Here is a 6,826-nt window from a genome sequence, read left to right on the forward strand (position 1 = left end):
AAAAAGTGAGTTTAGCCTGCATGACAGATAACTTATTGATTGTCATGAATAGCAAAGATGAAACATGGATCGAAGTTGGATAAAAGCAAAACGCATCAGTGACGAGTATGAGAACGAGGTGAAACAATTTCTACAGTTTACGCAACTTAATGCTGAAAGTTTGAGGGGCAATTATTTTTGCCCATGTGTTAAATGTCTTAATGGTAGACCACAGTCAGTTGATGAAATCCAATCACATCTGATATGTTACGGCATCATTCTGAATTACACAAAATGGATATGGCATGGGGAATCGGCCGACATTCCAACTGTTTCTCAGTCTCAGGCGGTACACGAAGACAGCGGAGAGCGTATAGAGGAAATGATCCATGATCTTGGACAAGAGACTTTTGAGCAAGCGCATGCACCTCTGTATGATACAATAGAACATGATTCCAACACACCATTGTATGAGTGGTGCACATCTTTCACGCAGTTGTCAGCAGTGTTAGCTTTGGTAAACTTGAAGGCAAGATTTGGGTGGAGTGATAAAAGCTTCACTGAATTGCTGGTCTTATTGAAGAACATGCTTCCTGAACAAAACACTTTGCCGAAAAATCACTATGAGGCCAAAAAGATTTTGTGTCCAGTGGGAATGGAGTACAAGAAGATCCATGCATGCCCTAATGATTTCATATTGTATAGAAATGAGTATGCAGAACTACGGTAATGCCCCACATGTGGGGTATCACGATACAAAGTGCAACATGATGAATTAACTAATGATGCAAGAACCAAAAATTGTCGTCCTGCCAAGGTGTGCTGGTATCTTCCAATAATACCAATTGATCGTCCTGCCATGATGCAAAAAACCTTTCATGGCATTCAGATGATCGAAAATCTGATGGATTACTGCGACATCCTGCCGATTCTCCGCAGTGGAAGACAATTGATCGTTTGTATCCAGAGTTTAGGGATGAGCCAAGGAACCTAATGCTTGCTCTTGCTTCTGATGGAATGAATCCTTATGGTAGCTTAAGCAGCAACCACAGTTCGTGGCCTGTTTTACTGATGATTTACAACCTTCCCCCATGGTTATGCATTTTGCGTAAATACATTATCCTGTGTATGATGATCGTGGGTCCAAGGCAGCCAGGGAATGATATTGATGTGTATCTTACGCCGTTAATCGAAGACTTGAAACAATTGTGGGAAGAAGGGGTAGATGTGTGGGATGCAAATGTGCAACAGACGTTCAGGTTACGCACAATGGTGTTTTATACTGTTAATGATTTTCCAGCATATGGAAATTTAAGTGGATACAGTGTGAAAAGGCATCATGCATGTCCTATCTGTGAGAAAAGCACAAGCTTCATCCAACTCAAGCATGGAAAAAAGACAGTATATACCAGACACCGAAGATTTCTAAAAGCTTTTCACCCTTATCGACGATTGAAAAAACCTTTTAATGGAAGTCAGGAGAATGAAGGCCCCCCAGAAGCATTAACTGGAAACCAAGTTCATGATCACGTAAAAGACATTGTAACCGTGCTTGGGAAGTCTCAGAAGAAGACATCATCTCCCAACAACATGTGGAAGAAACGCTCAATATTCTTTGATCTTCCATACTGGTCTAATCTATATGTGCGTCACTGTCTAGATGTTATGCATGTGGAGAAAAATGCGTGTGATAGTTTAGTTGGTACTCTTTTAAACATTAAAGGGAAGACAAAGGATGGTTTGAAATGTCGTCAAGATTTGGTTGACATGGGAATACGAGAGCAGTTGCATCCCATATCACAAGGTCGGCGAACATATTTACCCCCAACATGCCACACACAGTCAATAGTAGAGAAGAAAAGTTTTTGTCAATGTCTGCGGAATGTAAAAGTTCCACAAGGATACTCTTCAAATATCAAGAGCCTTGTCGCCCTCAATGAACTTAAGTTGGTTGGCTTGAAGTCTCATGATTGCCATGTCTTAATGCAACAATTATTGTCTGTTGCGATTCGTGACATCCTGCCTGACAAAGTTAGGGTTGCCATAACCCGTTTGTGCTTTCTTTTTAATGTCATATGTAGTAAAGTCATTAATCCTCATCAATAGACGCAACATTCAAAGATGATTATTATCTAATGACCGTCTTTGAATGTCGAAGCAGACGCAACATTCAAAGATGGTTATTACATAATAAACGTCTTTAAATGTCGAAGCAGACACAGCATTCAAAGACGGTTATTATCAAATAACCGTCTTTGAATGTCGAACCAGACACTGCATTCAAAGACGGTTATTACATAATAAACATCTTTGAATGTTGAAGCAGACGCAGCATTCAAAGATGGTTATTATCAAATAACTGTCTTTGAATGTCGAAGCAGACGCAGCATTCAAAGACGGTTATTCAATAATAACTGTCTTTGAATTGTTCTAACTTTCAAAGACGGTTCTAATAATAACTGTCGTAAAAAGAAATTTCGTTTCAACGACGTTATATACAACGACGGTTTACAACCGTCGTTAAAAGCACTTAATAACCATCGTAAAAAGCCATTTTTCTAGTAGTGACGTAAAAATAAGTTTTTGAGCTGATATTTATTTAATTTTTTTCTACTAGATGATCATATATTTAATTCTACACATAAAATTAATATTTTTAAAATTACATCAATCACTTAAACAAATTTTCGTACTTCAATATATTAGTCCCCACCATCCGAAGATACCTTAGAGTCCCAAAAAGTGTAAATTACTAATGATTTAATTGCCTTATGTAGAAGCAAAGCTTCATGGTGAATCAAAGGTGATTCAAAGGTGTTTTAATGATAACAAAAGATGATGACAAAGGTGATGAACAAAAATCTCAAAGATCAAAGAACAACTCAAGTGAATCAAAGAACATCTCAAGTGAATGAAGAACAAGTCAAGCGTTCAAGACTCAAGAAGAAAGCCTAGAATTAAGAATCAAGATTCAAGATTCAAGATCTCAAGAATCAAGATCAAGATTCAAGACTCAAGATTCAAGAATGAAGAAAAGACTCAATCAAGATAAGTATTAAAAAGTTTTTTTCAAAACTTTGAATAGCACATGAGTTTTTGACAAAACCTTTACCAAAGATTTTTTACTCTCTGGTAATCGATTACCATATTGTTGTAATCGATTACCAGTAGCAAAATGAGTTTGAAAAAGTTTTCAAACTGAATTTACAATGTTCCAATTATTTTCAAAAGGTTGTAATCGATTACAATGTTTTGGTAATCGATTACCAGTGCCCTTGAACGTTGAAATTCAAATTCAAAGGTGAAGAGTCACATTCTTTCACTTAAAAGCTTTGAGTAATCGATTACACTAATTTGGTAATCGATTACCAGTGACTGTTTCTGAAAAAATCAAAAGATGTAACTCTTCAAAAGGTTTTTGACTTTTTCAAATTGGTTTTAAGTTTTTCTAAAAGATATAACTCTTCTAAATGGTCTTCTTGACCAGACATGAAGTGTCTATAAAAGCAAGGCTTTGTTTTGCATTTCAAGAATCTTGAACACTTATTCATACAATCCTTTACAAGCCTTGAATCTCTTTGAACTTCTTCTTCTTCTTTGTACCAAAAGCTTTCTAAAGTTTTCTGGTTTTCCAAACCTTGAAAACTTGTGCTATTCATCTTTTCATTCTCTTCTCCCTTTGCCAAAAAGAATTCGCCAAGGACTAACCGCCTGAATTCTTTTTGTGTCTCTCTTCTGCCTTTTCCAAAAGAACGAAAGGACTAACCGCCTGAATTCTTTTGTGTCTCCCTTCTCCCTTGTCAAAGAATTCAATAAGACACAGTTTGAGAATTCTTTTGATTCTTCCCATTCCCTAATACAAAAGTGTTCAAAGGACTAACCGCCTGAGAATTCTTTTGTATCCCCATTCACAAAGTATCAAAGGTTTAACAGCCTGAGATTTTTGTCTCAACACATTGGAGGGTACATCCTTTGTGGTTCAAGTAAAGGGTACATCTACTTGGGTTTGACTGAGAGCAAGAGAGGGTTCATCTCTTGTGGATTAGTTCTAGTGGAGGGTACATCCACTAGGTTCAAAGAGAGCAAGGGAGGGTACATCCCTTGTGGATCTTTGCTTGTAAAAGGATTTTTACAAGGTTGAAAGAAATCTCAAGGACCGCAGGTCGCTTGGGGACTGGATGTAGGCACGGGTTGTTGCCGAACTAGTATAAAAACTCTTGTGTGTTTGTTTCCTTCTTCCCTACTCTTTTACTTTCCGCTGTGCATTTAATTTCTGCTTTTACTTTCTGTTAAGTTTCTCTTCTACTCCTCATTCTCTTAACAATTTAGTAAAAGCCTTAGAAGAGTAATTTTTTAATTAGTAAAGGTTTAGGAATAATTAATTCAACCCCCCCTTCTTAATTATTCTGAGGCCACTCGATCCAACAAGTGGTATCAGAGCAGGTTTCTTGTAGAATGGCCTCCTCAAATCCATTGTTTCCTGAAGGAAATTCCATTCACAGACCATCCATTTTCAATGGAGAGGGTTACCATTATTGGAAAACCCGCATGCAGATATTCATTGAAGCCATAGATCTAAATATATGGGAAGCAATAGAATTAGGACCACATATACCCACTATAGTAGATGTAAGCACAAGCACTACAACCCAAAAATCGAGAGATCAATGGACAGAAGAAGATAGGAGAAAAATCCATTATGATCTCAAAGCCAAAAATATCATCACTTCAGCCCTAGGGATAGATGAGTACTTTAGAGTGTCAAATTGTACTAATGCCAAGGATATGTGGGATACTCTCTAGTTAACCCATGAAGGAACCACAGATGTAAAAAGGTCTAGAATAAATACCCTTACCCATGAATTATTTAGGATGAACCCAAATGAAAATATCCATAGTTTGCAAAAGAGATTTACACATATAGTAAACCATCTTGCATCTTTAGAAAAAATATTTTCCAATGAAGATTTAATTAATAAAGTCTTAAGATGTTTAAGTAGGGAATGGCAGCCCAAGGTAACTGCTATTTCTGAAAGCAAAGATCTCTCTTCCATGTCTTTTGCCACTTTATTTGGTAAATTGCAGGAACACGAGATGGAACTTCAACGCCTTAATTAGAATGAAGAAAATGACAAAAAGAAGAGAAGCATAGCCCTTAAAGCCTCATCTTGAATACAAGAAGAAAACGAAGAAGAAGATTCAGATGATGAAGAAGATTTTTCTTTCTTTGTTAAGAAATTTCAGAAATTCATCAAGAAAAGAAGAATTGACAGGCGTCAGAATTTTAATAATGGAAGAAAATCACAAGATGATTCTCAAGTCCTTAGGTGCTACAAATGCAATCAAATTGGTCACATCAAGGCCAACTGTCCGTCAAATGAAGAATGGTCGGAGAAAAGTGAAAAGAAAAGATTTGACGAAAGAAGAACTAAGAAAGCATACATTGCATGGGATGACAATGATTCATCCGATGGATCAGAAAAGGAGATTAATCTTCTAACCAAAGATTATGAAAGTGACGAGAACATCTATCAAGGATGAAAAACAAGGAGAAAAAGAATGATCCTTATCTTTGAAGATCTAGACATTTCAATCCTGAAAAAGGTAATATCAAAACCATTATCTTATTAAAATTTCTCTTAAAGTTGAAATTTTTATTCAAACAATTTGATTATGATGACTAACAATTCTTTATTTGTTTGTCTTTTGATTGTTTGAAATCATGAGTATATTTGCTTGATTGATTTCATCCTATTTGCATGATATATTCATTCATTTATTTAAGTATAAAATCAATATTCTTCATACTTGTGTTTTGATTGTTTTTGATAAAATTGATTATCTTCATGTTTTTAAATATTTTTGCATGACATGATATGCTAATTACATGATTGAAAATTATTCATAAATTATTTTCAAATATAGTATTTTCAAATATAGTTTTAAAAAACTTCTTCTCTCTTAGAAAGCCTTCTGTTTTTGTTTTCTGGCTAAAATAACCACTGGTAATCGATTACCATAATAGTGTAATCGATTACAAGCGGTTATTTTTGGCAAAGTTGCTCTCTGGTAATCGATTACCATATTTGTGTAATCGATTACGACGCGTCCCTGCACCTATATATTCAAATTTCAAATTCTGAAACCTGCAACCTTTCTCTCTTTCGAAAACCCTCGCCCCCAATTTTTCTTCCAACCATATCTTACTCAATTCTTGTCCAAATCACTCCCCGCAAAGTCCAAACTTCATCTTTTTTCAATCTCTTTCATTTGAACCGATTGAAATCCCGAAAAAACTCCTCAAATTGCGGAACAATCGAAAAAGCGGAAAGGAACCTCGAGTCGGAGTCAGCGGCATTCAGGGTCACAGGAAGCCCCAATTCCTTCCTCCATTCCCTCTGGATCATTATTCTCATCAGAGGAACAGCATATACGGTACACAAACCTCTTTTCCTCTCGTTCCATTGTAGACCCAAAATTCATAGATATGGAGTTCTTCTCAAATGAGAATTTTGAATGCTTCCAAGCATTTGAAAACTCCAATCTTATTCCATTCATGTCTCTGAAATTACTTGTCTATTCTGAGTTAGTCAAAGTTTTCTATTCTAATTTAGAAATTCATGAAGGTATTCTAATGTCTGAAATCTATGGGATTAAGATGGTCATTGACCATTCCCTATTTTATGATTTAACAAAATTTCCTAGTGAAGGTGTGCCTTTTGAGGGTGCACTGATTGATGAATGGAAATTCGATTTCTCTGTGCATGATGCCCGCCGGTTGGTTTGCACCAACCAAGCGGATATGACCGGAAGGCTTCTTGCCGGTTCATTGGCTTTTGAAAGCCGC

Source organism: Glycine soja, chromosome 4, assembly GCF_004193775.1.
Source record: "Glycine soja cultivar W05 chromosome 4, ASM419377v2, whole genome shotgun sequence".
Classification (NCBI taxonomy): domain Eukaryota; kingdom Viridiplantae; phylum Streptophyta; class Magnoliopsida; order Fabales; family Fabaceae; genus Glycine; species Glycine soja.